This window comes from Culex pipiens, chromosome 2, assembly GCF_016801865.2.
Source record: "Culex pipiens pallens isolate TS chromosome 2, TS_CPP_V2, whole genome shotgun sequence".
NCBI lineage: Eukaryota > Metazoa > Arthropoda > Insecta > Diptera > Culicidae > Culex > Culex pipiens.
In genome coordinates, this window is record NC_068938.1 from 135,258,117 (window position 1) to 135,279,986 (window position 21,870).

A 21,870-nucleotide genomic window follows, 5' to 3' on the forward strand; every position below is an offset into this window, starting at 1 on the left:
TAATTTTACTCGTTTCGGTTTGCGAATGTTTTTTTTTTGCAGAATTTCGTCCAACCATCACGGTACCATCATCCGCTGTGACCCATATTTGTGCCGGAGGGGCCGTGAGGGATGCCTACGAAGGGTGACGACCCTCTCTCTTGCACATCGCCGACTTCGCCGAAATTGAGTTGAAAGAAACATCTGCTACGCGGGTTTTGAATGATTCAGGAAACCAAAAGTGGGTCAGTGGCGCGAAAATCCCGCGTCACCAAAATCCGTCCCCCGTCATTCAGTCTACCAGCCAGCTATTAAAGCCGAAATGGGGACCGAGCTCATACACGGCGATGACGACGTATCTACACAGGTAAACCGGTTCTCGCTGCGTGGTTTTTGTGAAATGCGATATTCCAGATTGGCGAAACCTTCCCTGATTCGGTTGCGAACCAGAAGGGGGTTTGTAAAAGGGTGCGCAAAAACCACCTGATTGGAACCCACGTGGATTTATTTCACCGAAGAGACGCTTGATTCGTTTGAAATTGAAACAGTCGAGTCGTTTCATAGCTTTGATTTGTATTTAAATCAAGCAAAACAATGTGAATAGGCCAATGCAATCCGATTTGTTAAATCAAGAATCGAAAGTCAAGAGTCAAGAGTCAAGAGTCAAGAGTCAAGAGTCAAGAGTCAAGAGTCAAGAGTCAAGAGTCAAGAGTCAAGAGTCAAGAGTCAAGAGTCAAGAGTCAAGAGTCAAGAGTCAAGAGTCAAGAGTCAAGAGTCAAGAGTCAAGAGTCAAGAGTCAAGAGTCAAAAGTTCGAATCGAGACATTAAAGTTAGCAAAAAGACTTTTGTTAAAGACGTTTTCCATATTATAAAAGAACCAATCCTTAACCACCAAATATACACACCAGGAGCTTGGTGGGCTGGGTTAGGGTAAAGGGCAACCCCACAACAACATCGTAGCACGGTATGTTTTATTATAATCCCGCAGTGTACAACATGCCTTACCTCTTTAGTACACGAGTTAGCATGGAGCGAAAACACACATCTCTAAAACAGCATTAATCGAAAGCAGCCACAGAAACAACAAACATCAATACAATTTTATTACACATCTCGTAACCACACAAACCGAGCTCTTCTGCGGAAGTGATTTGGGAAATTATTTGATTTCGATTTTATATTTGCAATAAATTGGAAAGCAAGATGTTGAAGATCGGATGAGTCTTGTTTGTACAATCGATCGTTTAAAAAACGGATTCCGTGTGCATTTCAAATTTGAGATGAAAAAATAATTATTTAAAAAAAATACGAAAAAATGATTTTCTTTATTTGGGAAATGTTTTCAAAATCAAAAATCAAACTGTTCGCTCTACAGCATTGCCTTTTGGCGTTCTCGATTGCAAGATTTCTACTCGAAACTAGGGGTCCGAAGGCTTGATTGTTGAGGCAAATGCAAACCTCTTTTTACACCTAAGCTTCCATCCTCCCCGGGATTCGAACTAACGACCTTTGGATTGTGAGTCCAGCTGCCTACCAGCGACTCTTCCGACACAGAACCCAGGGAGACGACCTGAACTGAACTAACGACCTAACCTCTAGGTTAGACCTCGTTAGAAATATTTATGCAATTTAAATTTCATTTCTAAAGAATAAATTAACAAAAAAACATACAAAATCCACTCACTTTCCTTCCATAATCTGTTCTATCGTGCGGAAAAATAGAACAACCCTTATCTGCCTCACTTAAACTTCCCCCAACTAGTAAGAACTAAGCTAATCACAATCGTCGCCGACCACCCATCAGAAGGACCGTCTAGCCTGTTTGTGGGGTGACCCACAGACCCCCTCCAGCTGACAAGGTGAAAAAACTAACACCAAAATCTAGGCTAATTGTTATCGCACCTGCTGTACAAAAAGCACACACAAACAACACAGAATCGGGGTGCTTGAAAAAACGTCAATAAAACATAGCTGTATAATTATTCCGGGGCCCCATTCTGACCTCAGCCGTGATTAGGAAGAATTGTGTGGAGGTTTTTTGCTTCGTCAGCCAGAACTATTGATTTTTATTGCTACTCATAGATTTGAGGGGGGTTTCCTTTGGGAGCGTTAACCCTTAAATGCAATGTTTTCAAAGTTTGTCTTTTTATGTCATTTTTGGGATTTTTTTACATTTTGTAAAAGACAAGTTTAGAGTTGAAAAAAAAAGTTCAATTAGCTATTATGTTTCATATGTTTATAGGATCTTTTCAAAAAAACTCTTAAACTTCACTTTTGTTTATCAGCATTTACTTATGCACTCATATTGAGCAGCTTTAATTCTTTTGGTATTTTAAGAACTTACCATAAAATTGTACCATAAAAAATTATTCCAAATTTGCTTTTTATATGATGAAAACAAAAAAAAGAAATATACCTATATATGTAATAATTCTGGGCAATGAAATTAATATTTTGAAAATTTTAAATTTTAATGAAAAAAATATTAGAAAATGCTTTACAAACTATGATAGTTGACTAGCAATCATTGATGTTATCTTTTAGAATATTGTTATTTTCCCCGTGTTTTGAAGGTAATGTTGAGCAACTTTTGTTCTACGAAAAACATCACTTCTCTTGTTATATATTTTTCCTGTCTTATTTTTTAGTATTTTAATAAACATTGATCTTGTTAACATTATGTTTATTTTTGATAGAATTTGGCTTATTTTACCTCCTCCTAGCTTTTGCATTTTAAGTTTATTCATGATATTACATCTACTTTTATTATTTTTTTTTTTTTGCTTGTTTTTCAAAGTATTTAAAATGTTTGAAATTGTGTAGAGGCATAGTTTGGGAAGTTACAGAAATAACTGCATACTTATTTTTTCTTAAAAATTGACGTAAGACCGTTTCAAATGTTTGGTGATGTTTATGTCCCTCGGCTCTGACAAAAGTAAAGGGGGAGGTTGGCGAAAAATTTGAAAAATTAAATTTCATGCCATTTTTCCAACATTTGAAAGAAAAAAAGTATTTTAAAATGCATATTATTAGTTGTATAGCAATCATTGTTTTTCGAATATATTGGTATAGTGAAGACAATATTTTCCCAAACACATTTTTTGCTTTGCTGTAGACTAAAATTTACAAAAAATCCAAATATTTTTAAATGAGCCAAAAATGCATTTTTAATGGTTTTCAATTGATTTGAATTCTGTTCCCATTACAAATTTTCATTTTTTTTTTGGAAAATAATGTTTTTTCATGCATATTTTGAAGCAGGGGGCGACATAAATTAAAAAAAATATTGACAGCGGCCTAATATTATTTTAAATAAACATAATCCCATAATCCCTGGAAACAAATATTTTTTAAACATTGGCAAAGTTTCATAAAACATCCATTTTTTTATTTTCTATATTTTTTATAATAGTTTTTTCAATGCTTCTTGAAGAACAAAAATTTACTGAAAAATTGTGTTTATCGAATTTTTAGATCAAAGTCGACGATTAAAAAAGATTTTTAGTACTAAATATTCATTTATATATTTTCTTCTGGGCCATTTTCAACCTGAAATGGGCTATAGATAATTTTATTCAACAATTTAAGCTACAACAATACCTACAACTTTGCCGAAGACACCAAATTGATCAGATAATTCACTCAAAAGTTATAGCTGTTTGAATATTTACATACCATTTTCGTATGGACAGCTGCCAAAATTGTATGGAGACTTGTATGGGTGAACCAATGACACAAAATAGCATATTTGGGTATAGGGAAGGCCCCCACAAAGTTTGAGCCAAATCAAAAAATACAAATAAAATCCATTTCCGGTTTTGGTAGAGAATTGCTCTTATGTATTCTCTTCTGGGCCATTTTCAACCTGAAAATGTGCTATAGATAATTTTATTCAACAATTTAAGCTATTGCAAATATTTTACAAAATGTTTGTCGCGACTGATTTTAAATTGCCAGATCATTGCATTGAAACAGTCTTGTAACTGAAGTTTGGGTCTAAGGGTTAGATTCTTTAAACGGATCACATTTCACATAATCTACATGGGAGGAAGGATACGTGGACATACCGTACCAAACGCCCAAAGCATTTTTTCATGTATGTTCTTAATATAATATTAAAACAACCAAAAAATTGGGAATAAAAATAAAGAACCCACAAATAAGAAGTATTTTTTGCTAAACAATAGTCAATTTTGTAGTCCTAAACAAGAACAAATAACATAATATAAAAAGAGTATTGGAAGGTTCAATCTTTTACCATGCTGAGTAGATTCCGATGACCCACTTTGATTAGTCTCTGTCCGACTCCAACGACCCAGACAACAGCAGCGGTCCACCAGAAGACGGACAAACACAAAACAGATCATTTCCCTGTTTGCACTTGTTGTAACAAGTCGACCAAAAGGAACGCAAAACAAGCAACGTAAATAAATCAATTCTCTCATGTTCATTGTCTTAACTGGCAAAAAGCATTGTTATCCGAGCATTCGTTGGTGAAGGTTGTCTGAATCAACATGACTCGTCGCGTCCCGGCGCAAAACGCCGGCAATATTGCCCTACCTGCGGCTCAAGCAGGCAAAAAAGTGGGAATTTCCAAAAGGAAGGTTGAGGCCTCAACTGATGGCCAAAAACCGGGAATTTCCAAAAGGAAGGTGCTTTTGGAAGTGACATCGAACAGCAAAAAGACGAAAAAGAGCGACGGTACTGTACCGATGGATGAGGAGGAGGAGAACTCTTCATCGCACGAGGTGCAGCTTTTGAAGAACAACAAGTTTGCTGGACTGCCTGACGAGGACCAGGTAGCGGAAGCAAAGGAGAATGAAGTGAAACAGCGAAAGGAGAAACTGCCTCCTTTTTATGTGAGGCAATCAGCAGCAACGATCGACCTTCGAGAAGGGCTGGTTGAACTCATCAAGTCTGGGAAAGTCCAAGGCAACATTCGTCTGTGTCAGGACGGATTTAAGGTGCTGGTGCAATCCAGGCAGCACTATCAACTGGTCAAGGATTACTTGACCGAAAACGAGGCGGAGTACTTTACCCATGATGTCGTCATGGATAAGCCGTACAAAATCGTCGTCAGAGGTCTGTACGACATGCCAGTGGAGGAATTAGCTGTCGAGCTAAAAGTTTTGAAACTGGATGTGTTGGCCGTGCACAAAATGAGCCGACGCAACAAAGACATCAAGTACCGTGACCAGCTCTACCTGCTGCATTTGGCTAAGGGATCGACGACGCTTCCTGAGCTGAAGGCAATCCGAGCGGTTTTCAACATTATCGTGTCGTGGGAGCGATACCGACCAGTGCATCGTGACGTCACACAATGCTTCAACTGCCTGGGCTTCGGGCACGGAGGTAAGAACTGCCACCTGAAGCGTCGTTGCGCCAAATGTGGTACTGATGCGCACATCACGTCCCAGTGCATCCAAGATTCGCTGGTGAAGTGCCTCAACTGCAACGGTGAGCATTCGTCAACCGACCGAAAGTGCCCCAAGAGAGCTGAGTTCGTGAAAATTCGGCAGCAAGCATCGACGAAGAATCAGCCTCAGCGTCGTAGAACTCCTCCAGCCCTGGTGGAGCAAAATTTTCCACCTCTTCAACCGCGACGCCAGGTCCCGAACTTGGCACCGTTACCGTTGGATCCCAGGAAGAGAGCTGAAATGAATCATCCACGGCCGGGTTCCAGCCAGGAGCCGAGACCGCCACCACCGGGCTTCAGCCAGGAGCCAAGACCAACCCAAGAACCAGCAGTTGAGGAAAATGGTAATGATCTTTACACCTCAACCGAACTCCTCAATATTTTCAAACAGATGTCCGCTGCACTGCGTGGATGCAAAACCAAGACCCAGCAGATTGAAGTGCTGACCTCGTTCGTCATCCAGTATGGATCGTAGGTCCCTCAAGCTGCTGAATTGGAACGCTTGCTCCATTAGGAGGAAGAACTTAGAGCTGGTGGATTTTCTTCGCGAGAAGGAGATCGACGTAGCTGCCATCACGGAAACTCATCTGAAGCCCGGTGAAAAAGTTTATCTGCAAAACTACAAGATTGCGACGCAGCTCGACAGGACCACGTCTGGAGGAGGAGGTGTGCTTGTCGCTGTTCATCGTGATCTCAAGCCACGCCGGCTGCCACACTTTAAGCTGGACATCATCGAGGCCGTTGGAGTGGAAATTCCCACTTCGGTTGGCCCAGTACTCTTCATTGCTGCATACTGCCCACGTCAGGTGAATGCCAGAGATGGTTCAGCAGCAAAACTGAAGGGCGATATCCAGAAGCTGACACGGCGGAGCGCAAAGTACATCATCGCTGGTGACCTCAACGCGAAGCATGAAGTTTGGGGCAACAGCAGGAGGAATCGGAACGGAGTGATTCTGCACAACGATCTGCAAAACGGATACTACAACGTTGTGAGTCCGGATCGTCCAACGAGGGTGGCTCGGTCTGGGAATCACTCAATCATCGATTTCTTCATTACCAATATGACTGAGAACGTGGCTCATCCTGAGGTGTTTGAAGAGTTGAGTTCTGATCACTATCCGGTGGTTGTGGAGGTTGGAGCTTCCGTTACTCCGCAGCGGCAACCAACCCGGAAAGATTACCACAACGTTGACTGGCAGCAGTTTCAGCAAGTGGTAGACAGCAACATCGACTATGATCAACACCCGGAAACTTCTGCTGATATTGATCGTTCGCTGGAGGTGATCCAGCAGGCTATCAACCAAGCAGAGGCTGCCAACGTTCGGGAGGTTCCTGTTAATTTTAAGGTAACTGATATTGACGTAGATACTAAACACTTGATTAGACTTAGGAATGTTTATAGGAGACAATATCAACGGACTGGGGACTATGACAAAAAGATTTCAGTTAACAATTTGAACAAAATCATACAAGACCGACTTGACAATATTAGAAATCAAGAATTTTCAAAACATGTAAGCCAGCTTGGGAATTATTCAAAACCTTTTTGGAAACTTTCAAAAGTTCTTAAAAACAAACCAAAGCCTATTCCTCCTCTTATTGTTGAGGATTCTCCTTTGATTACATCCGAGGAAAAGGCAAATGCACTTGGGCTTCATTTTGTTAGTTCACATAATCTTGGCGCTTCCATGACCAGCCGTAAAGAAACATCAGTTGCCAATAGTATTTCAACAATCAATGACTCTACCTTTGAATTTCCTGCAGATTCCCATGTTTCTGGTGAGGAAGTCAAAGTTGCAGTTAAACAAATGAAAAATATGAAAGCTCCTGGCTTTGATAACATTTTTAATCTAGTGTTGAAAAAACAGAGTGATCAGTTCTTTCAACATCTAGCCAATATTTTCAATAAATGTTTGCAACTTGGTTACTTCCCCACCAATTGGAAGCTGGGCAAAGTCATACCAATTTTGAAGCCTCAAAAAGATCCAACATCGCCAACAAGTTATCGTCCCATTAGTCTTTTGAGTAGTCTGTCCAAACTCTTTGAGAAGGTCATCTATTCAAGGCTTTTGGATTTTACCAACGATAATAATATAATTTTGAATGAGCAGTTTGGCTTCCGAAAGGGGCATAATACTGCTCATCAGCTTACGAGAGTAACTAAAATCATCAAGCAGAACAAGCTTGAGTCTAAATCAACTGCTATGGCTTTGTTGGATGTTGAGAAGGCTTTTGACAATGTTTGGCATGATGGTTTGATACATAAACTGTATTTATACGGTTTTCCAATGTATCTTATCAAAATTATCCAGCACTATCTTTCGGAGAGATCGTTCAGGGTTTTTCTGAATGGGATTGCTTCTGGATTATTCAACATTGATGCTGGGGTTCCCCAAGGAAGTATTCTTGGCCCACTTCTGTACAATATTTTTACATCTGATTTGCCTACTCTTCCTGGTAATGGTGTGTTGTCACTTTTTGCTGATGACACTGCCGTTATTTATAAGGGTAAAATAACCAGATATTTAGTCGGCCGTCTTCAGAGGGGTCTTGACGTTCTTTCCGAATACTTTGGCGACTGGAAAATTCGCATAAATGCAGCCAAAACTCAAACCATCATTTTTCCACTTTCCAAATCGGCCCGATTTGTCCCAAAGGATGATGTTTTGATTAAAATGAATGATGTTTCAATACCCTGGTCAAAGGAAGTTGTATATTTAGGTCTCATACTTGACTCGAAACTATTGTTTCGACAGCATGTAGATAAAATATTGAACAAGTGCAGCATTCTCATCAGGTGTTTGTATCCTTTAATTAACAGAAAATCAAAGTTATCTTTGAAAAATAAGCTAGCAGTTTACAAACAAATAATTTACCCCGTTATTGAGTATGCAGTACCTGTTTGGGAGTGTTGCGCTAGAACTCATAAATTGAAGCTCCAGCGTGTCCAAAACAAGGTACTCAAAATGGTTTTGAATGTTCCTGGCTGGACTAGATCAAGTGAGGTTCATGAATTAGCAGAAGTAAAAATGTTGGATCAGAAGATTCAAGAAAAATGTTTGAAATTCAGGGAAAAATGTGCTATATCTGAATACCCCTTGATTCAAGGATTGGTTTAGTTTATGGTAAGATTAAGTTAGTTTTAGGTTAGGTTATGTTTTCTTATTTTTTTTTTTCTTCATTGTACCTAGTGTTACAAAAATGATAAATCATATACTTTTAAAGTTATGAATATGAACAGTGTTTAAATCACGAAAAGCAAACTAAAGCTGAAGAGCCACAGCTGACCACTTATTATGTAAACCAAATGTAATTATTATAAGAAAGATTCAATAAAGTATATTTAATTCAAAAAAAAAAAAAAAACTGGCAAAAAGCGAGGAAGCGACGAAATTGTTGCGGGAGGATGTTTCGGGATAGGCATCGTTGGCGCCACCGGAAAAAAGTTGGAAAACTACACCGGAAGTGGGGGGGAAGATGAACACGCAGGAAAGGGCCTCTTCCAGAAATACAATGCTTTTTTCGGGGGTCGAATGAAATTAGGTCAAAGACTCGACTTTCTTCCTTTATATGCGTCACTGGAATCCCTTGAGATGTTGGGCTGTGTTAGGAAGATCCCTGCTGAGCTGGCGTGTTAAAGTTATTTGTTTTCGAACCTTCCGATAGGAATCACAGATGCCAAATCATCACAAAACTTTGGGATCAAAGGAAGTCCTAATTGAATAGCTTACGAGGTGAGATGGAGAGGGTTCGCTAGATAATTGAATGATTAATTATTTGCTCACGTTCAATCATTATTTAGGAAAAAGGTGTCATTCTATACTTCTTGGACAGTCACTAAAAATTAAGGTTGTAAATTCGGCAAATAAGCCTTAATCTCCGTAGGCGTTTAATCGAAAATTAAAAATAATCGGCTGTAAATTTACCAACTTCATTTAAAAATCAATAAAACCAAGCCCATCGTGACTTCACCTTGTCTCCAGAGCGCGCTGCCAATTCTCAAATGCCATATTTGGGATCGCTTGGTCCGAGCATGACCTTAGCAAATTTGCGATTTGGTTGCGCCTTTCTTTCACCGCGAAAGGCAGCCCGGACTTGACCACCAACGGCATGAAGTAATCCGTCCGGTCCTTCAATGTCTGCCAAACACTTGGGCGACAACCGGTCATAAAGTTCACCTCAAGCCGACGACGCCACGGCCCCCACAGATCATGTATGTATGTATGTATGATCCCCATACCCGCAGGCAACTTGGTCCTGGAACACATGTGAGCGCTAGGTGAACAATTCGATCATCTTTTACTCCGTAATCTGTACACCCACGTGCATAAGTTTTTTTGCACGAATTTTAGTGCTACAAATACCGGCGCATATATCAAAATGGTTTCCCTCTTCCCTCCCCAAGCGCCAGAAATTTGTAGCGGGTGTAGGGACACTTTGCATAGACGCCCTTGCTCCCATCACGTCACTGAGGGTATGGAGCGACGAGAAATTAATAAGCATGCCCCCTCAGTCGAACCTTCATTAGAGAAGCAGGCAATCCACAACTCACAGCGAACGACCAAGGGAACACCCTACCGCGTATATAATATGGTTGGCGTAGTTGTCTTCAGTGAAATGTATGAATGTTAGAGTGGATGTAAGGGTTATTTGAAATTTAAAAATGGAAAGCTCTCACCAAAAACACGATTCCTTCTAAAACGGCTCAATTCTAATCGTCTCGTTATGTTCCACTCGAATCTTCATTTTTCTTGAATTCTTGTTTTGAATCTGTTTGATCAGCAGAACTCCCGGCAGCGGACATGGTATCCCACGATATACGGCAAGCGTCACATGACTCTGAAGTGGCCAGACGATGAACATCACCCACACCTACTTCAGTCATTCTTGATTGACGCTGTTGTCGGCAAGGCCATCCAAAACACCCCCAACGCCGTCCTGGATCTTATGTGGCAGGAACTGGAACTGGACACACAGGAACTCTTCGTTAAAGGTCACTTTTCGAATGTTGTTCCTGCTTTTTTTGCTTCCGTAGTCGTGGAAGTCGAATTTCCAATGTTCCTCGAAAATAACTTCCGACGCACTTTCACCAGTTCCGCTGTTAGTGTTTGGCATCCGAAATAGTAACAAAGTCTTCTTATTTTAACTAATTTCGCACATTTTAAAGAAAATTTCAAAGATAAACGGGAGGTCAAAAATGACAGCAAACAAAAAACGCGTCCGACTACAGGCACAGTTTGCTTCGATCCGCACGACGCCACGGCCCCCACAGATCACGCCCAAAATCCCCCCAAACTGTCAACTTTTTTTTGTGGTGTAATTTGCACCAAAACCGCGGAGAACAAAGGTACCAGCGGAACCAGCGAACCCCTTCGCGAACAAGTTTGGACATCTGACGCGTAGGTCTCTCCGCAAAGTCCTTCAATGGTTTAAGGGGTTACCTTTAAAACAAATTATTGAAGTATTTTTTTATTTCAACCGGCAAGCAGTTTCAAATGTGAACATTGAAAAACTTACATAAAAATCAAGGACATCCTTGTTTTGTAATTCTTTTGTTTTTGACTTTTTGTTCATAGTTTTCAGAATTTTTTGATTTTCATAAAACTTTATCAATACCTTCAACAAGCTCTAAAAAATTTCGTTCATTTCGCGAATCAATATATTTTAAGAACTCCTCTCTCTCATATAACTTCAAAAAAAAATTACTTAATCCACCTTAAGGTGGCTGGTGCCTTCCTCACATTAATGCAGTTTTATATTCTAAACAGCAATGCAAATACAAATACAAAATCTAACATCATTTACTCATGTCTTCTGACAGGATCTTCAGATCTTCAAAATCCTCCAATGATTGATCAAGACTTCATTTTCATCGAAACATCTTAGATCCGGCCTTGAAGAAGGGACGCATAATGGAGCCGGACATAATATGTACCTTAGGTTACGTTTCGGCTTTCGGTCACTTGGTAAAATAAAACACCAGTTTGTTTTCTTCTCCGACGTTTCGATTCATATAGAACCTTTTTCAAGGAATCGAAAAGAAGGTGACGAAAAGCCGAAACGTAACCTAAAATTACTGTAACGGACGTTAAAAACTACAATAACATTTATCGAAATATCTGAGATCCGGCATCCAAAGAATTAATAAATAACACTTAAGTACTCATAACTTTTAATAAGGTTGTCAGATTTTCAGTGTTTTAGGCTCATTTGAAAGGTCTTTCAATCATCTAACTAACGACGGGTCGCGAATAGACCCGGACATTGTTTTCATCGAAACAAGTTAGATCCGGCCTCCAAAAAGTGTAAAAATAAAACTTAAGTGCTAATGACTTTTGATAGGGTTGTCGGATCTTCAAAATCTTGAGATCATTGGAAAGGTCTTTGAAATACCTTTCTAAAAATATATAACGATATGGGTTTTCTTACAAAAAACGCCCTTTTACAATCTTCCGGACTTTTGTTAAAATCTTTTTTTAGCATAGTTCTGGAAGTACTTTTCTAAACTGCATAATATCAACTTGGGTCTTATGGGACCCCAAGACGGATCGAATAAGACCAAAATGGACCAAATCGGTTCAGTCAGTCCGGAGATAATTAAGTGCATTTTGTTATGCACGAACCCACATCCAGACGCACGCACAGACATTTGTTCAGAATTTGATTCTGAGTCGATAGGTATACGTGAAGGTGGGTCTTAACATTATATTGTGCCATAGTTTGGCGCTCAGAAACTCACTAAAAAAAACATCATGCACACGGGACCGGTTTAACGAGTCTTCACTAAAATTTTGAGCCGATTTGGTCAAAGCAGTGTTGATATATTGTGGCACGCGTTTTTTGAAATTGCTATCATCAAATAGCTATATTTCGGCAATAAAACAACCAAATTTGTTTGATACATGAAAATGTATATTTAAATGCCCTGAAAACATATTTAAATAAAAGTTTAAATGTTTTGTCATACCAACCTCTGACATTTTGCCGATTTACATTTATGTAACCCCTTAATCTTTAAAATGTGTTGCTATTGTTTAAAGGGTACCGTAAAACGGGGTGACTTTGATAGGTTACAAATTACAAAAGAATACAAATTAAAATGAAGAGTACAAATGAAATACGTACGCAATGGTATGGAATCATACTGACCGTGGTAGAAAAATGTTCAAAGTACCATAAGAAGAACTTTTAATCATAATTTTGAAAATTTTAAAAAGTTAGTTGCATTGCATTTTAGGATTTTTTGGATGATTTTCCACTAGGAGAAGGTAACATAAGTTTGTAAATGATGATTGTTATGAATTATAAATTTTTGAAACATAATTCAAAAAAACCTCAAGATTTCTAGGCATTTTCAGTTGAACAAATTTAATAAACTTTTTAACAATTTTACTTAAAATTAATATGTCTTTTGTTTAAAAGCTTATAAACATAGTTAACTAAATATGAACAACATTGCATTGCGGTCTTGAGATCGGACTTAGATAACTCTATTGGTCCAATTTTTCGAAATATTACTTTGGAAAAGGTCTTAACATAGATAACATTATTTCATATTATCCAAAGTATTTAAAAAAACAAACAAGAAAAGAAGCTCGTTTTTTACGGTTTCGTTTTTTATGTTTATAAGGTTATTATTAGGCTTAGTGATTTTTCACGCTCGAAAATTGCAAATTTCACGGGGACCTCAATTACAAAACACCAAATTTCACGCAAATTTCGCGGAACGTGAAAAATGTTAAAATAACTCTGAAAATCTTATGTTTTAATCACAAAAACTACTTCTCATACTTTATTATATATAAATCTTCTATAAACAAAAAAAAAATCTTTCATAAATTTGAACGTGACACAGAAAAAAATGAAATATTTACTATGTTGTTATTTTGAACTTCAAACATGATTTGAGGAAATTGATAAATATCACGAATTTCACGCCGTCCACGAAATCGTCAAAAATCACTAACCCTATGTTAGTAATTGAACAAGTGTATTCACTCACTTAATTCTACAGTAGTTCATAAGATCATGTTTATTCCTATTTGAGTTAGATAAATCATTTTGAGAAAAATCGTTACAGTTTCACACAAACATAAAATTTCACGGGATTTCGCGGAAAAGGCCAAATTTCACGGATTTCACGCTGTCCGCGAAATCGTGAAATTTCACTAACCCTAGTTATTATGATTTGAACTTTTACAAAAAAACACACACTTGATTCTATTACATTATAAAAATATGACATTTGGGTAATTCTCTACCAACTCACACGAAATCGGGAAAAATTGCCCCACCTCTCTTCGATTTGCGTGAAACTTTGTCCTAAGGGGGAGATTTTACGAAAAAAAAGTTTTGAAAAAGTTACTTTTTGCGTTTCTCTTTGTTTCGTCGTCCGTGTCTGTCGCGGGTGACCATGAATGGCCATGATCGATGACGACCAACTTTTTCAAAACTTTTTTTCGTAAAATCGCGATAACTCGTGATGTTTATAAGCAAACCCCTTATGTCTATATATCAAAATTTTTGTAATTGTCTGCTCTACAACTTTGTACAGCATTGTTACACTCTAAAAAATAACCCTGCAAAGTTAGAAAAAACACGAAATTTTAAAATGAAAAATTTTGTTCTAAATGAAAAAATGACCCTTCTGGGTCAATGTAGATTCGAAAAGTGCATTAAATTTCCCATAAAATGACATGTTCCAAAAAATTTTACAGTCGAGTAACGGAAAATGGGAGAATTTTTTAAACTTTTTTAGTGTTTTTTTCGATGAAAAATACGTTTTTTTCGGAATTCTGAATACGCCATCAAATCGGGCGTCTAATATTACATAAAAGTCCCTTTGACACCAAATTTCTATCTCATCACCGTTTCAGGCTGCAAATGATTGAAATACACCTCTTTTTTCGCATGTTCAAAAATGGAAGGGGTCGTACCGCCCCTCCGTCACGAGATATCAAAAAACGGACCTCGGATTCGTGATCAGGGACAAAAGTAACCCCTTAAGACAAAGTTTCACGCAAATCGAAGAGGGGTCGGGGCAACTGCTGTGTGAGTTGGCGGAGAATTACCCATTTATAAAAAAACAGCATTAGGTCTGTCTGTTCTATCGTTTCACCTCTTGCTAGTAATTGTCCCAAAATGTTTTTTTCTCATAGACCCTTAAACAACACCAGAAATGGTGCGGAAAAACATTTTGACAGCTGGAACTATTTTGAAAATTCTCTGACCATGACCATTCTATTTTACCATGAGATGATCATTGTAATTGTAATTGTAATTTTATTTTATTTTGCATAGCTAGCTCAAAATCTCAAGGCTCAGGGCTCAAACGACCTGACCACAAGAAAAAAATAGATATTATACACTGCTTAAATACTTTATGTAACCCCTTCCGAACCTATTAGTGGACAACAGTGCGAAAATGAGAGGTCACCACACTACACTAGCGCAGACACAAGCAGATTTCTGTCCATTTTTTTACTTTTCGCGCGTTTAAACCGGCTAAAATGTAGGTCTCTTGCGGAGCCAGTTTTGCTAAAAATGAATGAATCCGAAGGTGCTATAAAAAAAAGGCGAACGCCAACAACAACAACAAAAGCAGTTTAGTTGACTGAACAAGCCGTTTTTGTTGTTTTTGTTATTCCTGGCGTGGTGGCGCGCGCGGAAAAGTAAAAGTGGTGAATGAAGAAAACGTTTATTCGCGAACGGTTTTGACGCGGCGGCGGGTTTAAAGTTGACCAAACCGCCAGCTGTTTCCGCACCACGGTCTAGGACTGGGACGGCCGGATCGGATTTGGATTTGTCAGGTGTTGGTGACCGGAGGGGGTCATGGCATGTGGCAAATTGTGATTATAGTTTAAAAATGTATGTAATTTGTGGTCACGCTTTTTTTTTATTAAAACAAACTACAAAACTAAATTTGATTTGTGAAAAAAAATCGAATCAATTGTTCTCAAAAGTTTACACTCACAGCAGGCCGAGAGTAAAATGCATCGAATAATGTAATATTCGAGAGAAAAGTGTCCTCAGTTCTGTGAGTGCACTTTTTTGGGAACAGATCTGAGAGTAAAATGCACTCTGCCGTTTCGTGCTTTATTCCCTCAGTTCGTTCACAGCACCTTTTTACTCCCAGTCTGAGAGCGAGGGAGGGAGTCGTGCTGTTATTAGTGTGTTATTAGCTAAGCAAGACATCACAGTAACCCCAAAGGACAGGTTCAAGTAGCTCTCAAGACCGGCACAAATTAGCTTACGTCACTCGACTCCTCTCGCTCGACGCAAAAATGTAGTGGAGATGAAGGCTGCATGATTGATTGTGTGCAAATGTTTACCGGCAAGCTGTATTTTTTTTTCTTCTCCATCCTGTCATTGAGAGTCTTTGCCGGTTTCGACGTGGATTAGACGCGCGCGATTGCTACCGGTCAAGGTCCGACTAGGCCTTTGGTTGCGCCCCATTTCAAGGTTCATGGCACATTGTTTACCGCCGGTTTGTAAAGAGATCTGGAGGATAATATCCTTGCCCGAAATCTGAGTCCACTTCTTGGCAAGATGCCTAAAAGGAAGTTCAGTTCTGAGCCTGTTTAAAATTAATGAAAATTGCACAAGAAGCTCGTTTTTTCGCTGACCCGCTTCTAGAGCGGCATAATCGTCCTTCAAGTGCCACTAAAAGGTGTCATTACCGGGCATAAACGTCCTACCAGAACAAAGTTTTTCGCACCCTTCGTCAGATTGATATTGCCGCTTGGGATTCGCGGAATAAAACTCTTTTCTTTTTCGCAGTGTCAAGAAACTGTAATTAAAAGCAGTCTTCGTCGCAAACTGATGACACTTTTACAACTCATATATAACGCGATGAGCTGGCAACATTAATTGTGCCAAGTAATTTACCCCGATCATGGGTGGGAAGGATTGTTTTTAATATACTGAAGTGAATAACGAGTTGAGGTAGCGTAAGATATGATGTGTCCTACAAAGTTTCCCCTCTACACCCCATCTTGGACACTGTACCCCCAAAACTCAGCAGGAAATCAATGATTTATATTTTTTACTTTTGTACACAATTTTTTTTCAGAATAATGTAAATTTAGTTTAATTTGTTTTTTTGGCTTTGGGCCCACCGCTCAAATTTTTTTACAATCATTTTTATTTCTCCCGTATTCTGGAGGTAATTTTGAACATCTTTTGTTTTTCGAAAACTTTATTCCACTTTTTATGATTTTCTTCATTTATTCGGCTATAAAATCACTTGAAAAATGAACTTCTTAATTCGACCTCGTAGACCCACCTTCACATATACCTATCGACTCAGAATCATGTTCTGAGCAAATGTCTGTGTGGATGTGTGTAGGTGGGTGGACAAAAAAAATGTCACTCGATTATCACCGGACTGGATGAACGTATTTCGACCGTATTAGTCTCATTTGATCCGTCTTGGGGTCCCATAGGTCTCTATTTAAAATCAACAAGTTTATTTAAATACTTCAAAAGTTATGCTAAAAAACCGATTTTGGCGTATGTCCGGAAGATTGTAAAAAGGGTGGTTTTTGCAAGAAACCCTATCATGTTATACATTTTCAGAAAGGTATTAAAAAGACCTTTCCAATGAAAAAAAACATTGAAGATCTGACAACCTCATCAAAAGTTATTAGCACTTAAGTGTTATTTATACACTTTTTGGAGGCCGGATCTCAGATATTTCAATTAAAATGATGTCCGGGTTCATTATGCGACCCATCTTTAGATAGATAATCGAAAGACCTTTCAAATGAGCCTAAAACATCAAGGATCTGACAACCCTATCAAAAGTTATTGGCACTTAAGTGTTATTTATACACTTTTTGGAGGCCGGATCTCAGATATTTCAATGAAAATGATGTCCGGGTTCATTATGCGACCCATCGTTAGATAGATAATCGAAAGACCTTTCAAACGAGCCTAAAACATCAAGGATCTGACAATCCTATCAAAAGTTATTGGCACTTAAGTGTTATTTATACACTTTTTAGAGGTCGGATTTCAGATATTGTGATAAAAATATTGTCTGAATCTTCCATGCGAACTATCGTTGGATAGGTTTTTTTTATCAGATGAGCTAGAAACATTGAAGGTCTGCGAACCATATCAAAAGAAATGAGTAATAAAGTTGATTTGTTAATATGTTAAGGGGGAATGTTGCTATTTTTACTGAATTTATTGACTTTTTGAATATGAGGAAGGCACCAACCACCTAAAGGTGGATTAAGTAACGTTTTTTTATATACATTTACCTTGTTTAGTTTTTGTTTTTGATTTGTAGGCCAAGTTTCAATCATCATCTTTTGACATTATGCTCTTGTCCAGTCACTTTTTCGATTTTTTCCTTTTTGCCTTTGTTACAAAAGAAAGGTGGTTTGCTTTTGGAAAAACGCTTTTCTCAGAAAACTTTTAAAAAAATCGTTCACGGCGGGGAATCGTCCCAGAAAAAATCCTATTACTGATGCGCTCATTCGATTAAATTTTGGCCCGAAACTCGGAACTCAAAGCCTGATTTTGAGAGATCTTTTTCTGTAATACTTGTGCGATGTCTGTATTCGCTTTTAAAAATTAGTGTCTTCCATCATTGGAAAAAAAAGCTCGTAAAACCCACAATTTTTATCATTCAGATTTGTAGTCGTGGGGTCGGAGACGAGCATTCTTTTTCTCGATTCACAATTTTGGCCCAGTAAATGTGGCCAAAGCCATTTTTAGAGGTATTTTTTGGACTATTTTACAGATAACACTTTCAAATTCAAAGAATCCAATTTCAAACAAAAAGCCATTCGAAACTTGCACCATAAACTGCTTGTGCCCAAAATTTGAAGCTTTTCCAAAATTTATTTCCAGAGATATAGCCATATTAGTGCTTTACATCCCATTTTTTCCAATTAAATTGTTGGTTTTATAAAGAATAATATACTGAACATCAAATTCAAAGTCCCGGCTCGTTCTCGTCGTCGTCGTCGTCGTCAGGTCGAAGCATAAACGCCAACACATTTACGCTTGCACGTTTTACGCTGCGCGTGTAATTGTTCTATTTGGCTTATTACAATAGATCGACAAAGTGCAATATCGATACATATTTTTTAAGTTAATCATAGGCTAACATTGAAGACCGAGTACCGGTTATATTTTTCTAATAATGTGAATCCAATATGTTTTTCTTAAGTAAATATCATCATCTTGCGACCCATACTTTACCACTGAAACTTACAAAATTGGCATTCGAGATTGAGCCTAAAAAGACTCGAGGATTTAGGTCAAATTCTCACTGGGTGGTAAAATTAAGTTTCTGAAAAATTAATTGCACCAATATTTTTGTCGGATTTTTATCATATTGTAAGCAAGGCTCTATTTCACCACTTGCCCTAGTTTACCATGATGATATTAAGTCGTTTTTTTCATTTTATTTTGAAACAAACTTGATTGACTATGCACAAAACAAAATATTGCAAAAAAAACTGTTATAAAATGCATTTTAAACTAGTTCAGTTGTTTTGAAATTAAAAGTTTAGAAAAAAATGTAAGATTTGACGACAACAAAACTTTTAGCGAAAAAAAACATTGGCGATACTAAACATCGAACATTTTTAAAAATTAAAAAAAAAAGTAGTTGACAAAAACTTGCTTAAAATGATTCTAAACACAGGGGAATGCATTTTGAATTGATTTCAGCTGATTGTACTTAAATTTACATTGAAATTTTTAAGTTTTTCTTAAAAATTATGATATTTAATCCGATTTTGAAGGACCCCCCCCCCCCCCCCAAGGACTTTTAATAAAAATTGTAAAAAAGCCGATTGAGATAGTTTGTGTTTCAAAAATCTAAAGAATGCTTGAAATTTGTTTTTTTTTTGCGATTATTTCATATTTGCGCGGAAACAATATTAGGGACACAGCATGTTATTCCATCGAGATCCTAATGATGACATATCATAGTTTTTTTTTCTTCAAAATGAATCATTTAAGTATTAAGAAACAAACAATTCACCGCAATAAGTACTGAATCCTTAGCCTTCCAAATATATTTATCCTCCCTCTGCGACTTTTTTAAACAAGATCTATTTTTAAAAATATACTTTTTTTCAAAAGGTTCGACTTTATTTTTGAAAAATAATAATATATGCCTCAATATCGTGAAATTTTGAAACAGAAAGTTTCAAATTATTCGCTCTACAGCATTGCTTTGGCGTTCTCGATTGCGAGATTCCTACTCGAAACTATGTGTAGGTATCCGATCCGAAGAGCCTTGATTGTTGAGACATTTGCAAACCTCTTTTTACACCTAAGCTTCCATCCACCCCAGGGTTCGAACTGACGACCTTTGGATTGTTAGGCCAACTGCCTACCAGCGACTCCACCGAGACAGGACCCAGGAAGACGACTCCTACACCTGGACTGAGCTAACGACCTAACCTCTAGGTTAGATCGAGGCCAACATTTACTTCCCCGTCCGACGGAAGGCGTGATCAGACAAATCTCGTCTCGAAAAATGCCACCGAGACCTTCTGGGATAGTTTGATTTGAAATGCATAAATAAGCGTTAAACAAAGTATCTTAAGAGTTAACAAATCATATTTTTCTGCCTCCTAATTTATTTTTTTTGGAAAATGCGGACAAGATTGAAAAAAATTGCTCTACAATTTATTCGAAAAAATCCACTATGATCGTCACATATCTCAGTGAGAAAATCTAGTTGAACTTTAAATTATATGAATAAGAGTTTTAGAACTCTTCACAATATTTTTTTTTTTTGATAATTAAGTTCTGTAAAGTAGAGAGAGTAAGGCCGTTGCAAATATTTTTCAAAGTTTATGTTAAAAAATGTTCTTAAATGAATTTTTTAGTAGACCAAAAAACGGCTGCCTGCCACTTTGACAAAATTTAAATGTATGGAAAGTTAAACAATTCACATTGAAAGAACATCTTGCAACCAAACACATTAAATTCAAGCATTGTTTTCTCAAAACCCGCGTTGGCGTTCAATAAACACCTTAAAAAAAAGAAATATAGACTCACCTTATTTCCAGGTCTCTCGATCGCCCAAATCCTCCCCCACACCGTACGATCGTGCAGGATCAATAAATTTCCCCCTGCGCTCACCGCTCCACCCTCTCGAATTCTTCTTTTTCTTCCGTTAAAAAAAATCGTATAAATCTGCAAATGCACAGCTGTTTTCCTCCTCGACTTTTCCTCGACGTAAATATTTACTCACAACACCATGCGGCTGCCCCAGCCTACTATCTGGCAGGTTGTTTCTTGTCACCGATATCGCCGGCCCAATCGTTAGCACCTTCTCCGACCACGTAACCCCTTGATCTTAACTCTTGCAGCGTACCTGCTGCTGCTGCAATTAGCGCGAAAAATGTCCAGCCTCAACTTGAAAATCTCGTTCTGCACCATACGCTCAAGGTTAGCTGCACGCTTCAATCAAGCCACCTCCAAGAGTTGGTTCTCTAGGGTTTCGCAGAAGTGAAACTGAATTGGATTTAGCGCTACTTTGAGGTTATGTCTAAGAAAACTAGATCTCGATATCACAAGTTTTGATTGGTTTGGAGGTCTTCGACAAACTTGAAGAGGGATATGAATTTGCGAATTTCTAGAGAACTGCTCACCAACACAAGACGCCACGACGAAATATCTTGCACTGCGACAAGAAAAACTAAAATTGCTGTAAAAAAAAACTAGAACACGCGACGCGACGCAAACCGTTCAACAAACCTCAATCTATCAACCTATGGCAACAAAATCAGAGTGTGTTTAACAGCGTGTACCGACACACAACGACTGACGACTGGTTCTAGTCGTTGCGTCTTTCGCACACAAATCCTCGCTCAATCTTCTTATTTTATAAATAAATCTCCTGCCTTAACTGCACGACGCTTTTCAGTGGCGCGTTTTTGGCTTCCTCACACATATTTTCCCCCCTAAGTTGATTATTAGGCAGGTTCGGGAAGTATACGACAAACACAACAGAAAACGTGAAAACTCGAGCGTTCGTTGAACTCTCTCTCTCTCGCGCGCGGTTTGTCGTGCGTGCGTGAAACACGCAAATCGTGACACATAAACCTCAGCTAAACTCGTTAAACTTGGAATTCTTTCCCTAACTACCTTAACTCTAAAGCCTCAACTCACTGTCACCAAAGTGTACGCTCCCAGGTGAAAGTGAATTGCGCCCGCACACACACCTCTCTTCCTCGAGCACCTTGGTTTCTTCAGCGTGCAACTTGTCCTCGTCGTTGCAATTGCACATGCACCTCGAGAGCGGCGCCGCGCACGATCACCCCGCGCAATCTGCCTTCGCTCCTTGTCTTGCACCAACCAACCAATTGCGATTTCCTTCTCGCTCACTCACTTTTTTGCAAAAAAGGCAACTTGTGTGCAAACTACTATTAAGTACGGCTCCGAAGGCGCAGCGAAGAAAAAACACGTCCGTTCCCGGCCAAGTGGCACGACCAACT

The 21,870-nt window shown here is 38.4% G+C and overlaps 1 protein-coding gene across 5 annotated transcripts in view; it reads right to left on the minus strand.

The window, feature by feature from the left end:
* Window positions 1–21,870, minus strand: part of LOC120428864 (guanylate cyclase 32E) — an 84,819-nt gene extending 62,949 nt beyond the window's left edge. The window contains exons 1-2 of one of the 5 annotated variants that reach the window (XM_052708440.1): window positions 21,615–21,870; window positions 20,429–20,756 (exon numbers count right to left, since the gene is read on the minus strand). The gene's annotated coding sequence lies outside the window, so the exon portion shown is untranslated. Of the gene's footprint in view, window positions 1–20,428; window positions 21,057–21,597 lie in introns of all 5 variants that reach the window. The other 4 variants (XM_052708439.1, XM_052708438.1, XM_052708437.1 and 1 more) reach the window with 4 other exon arrangements.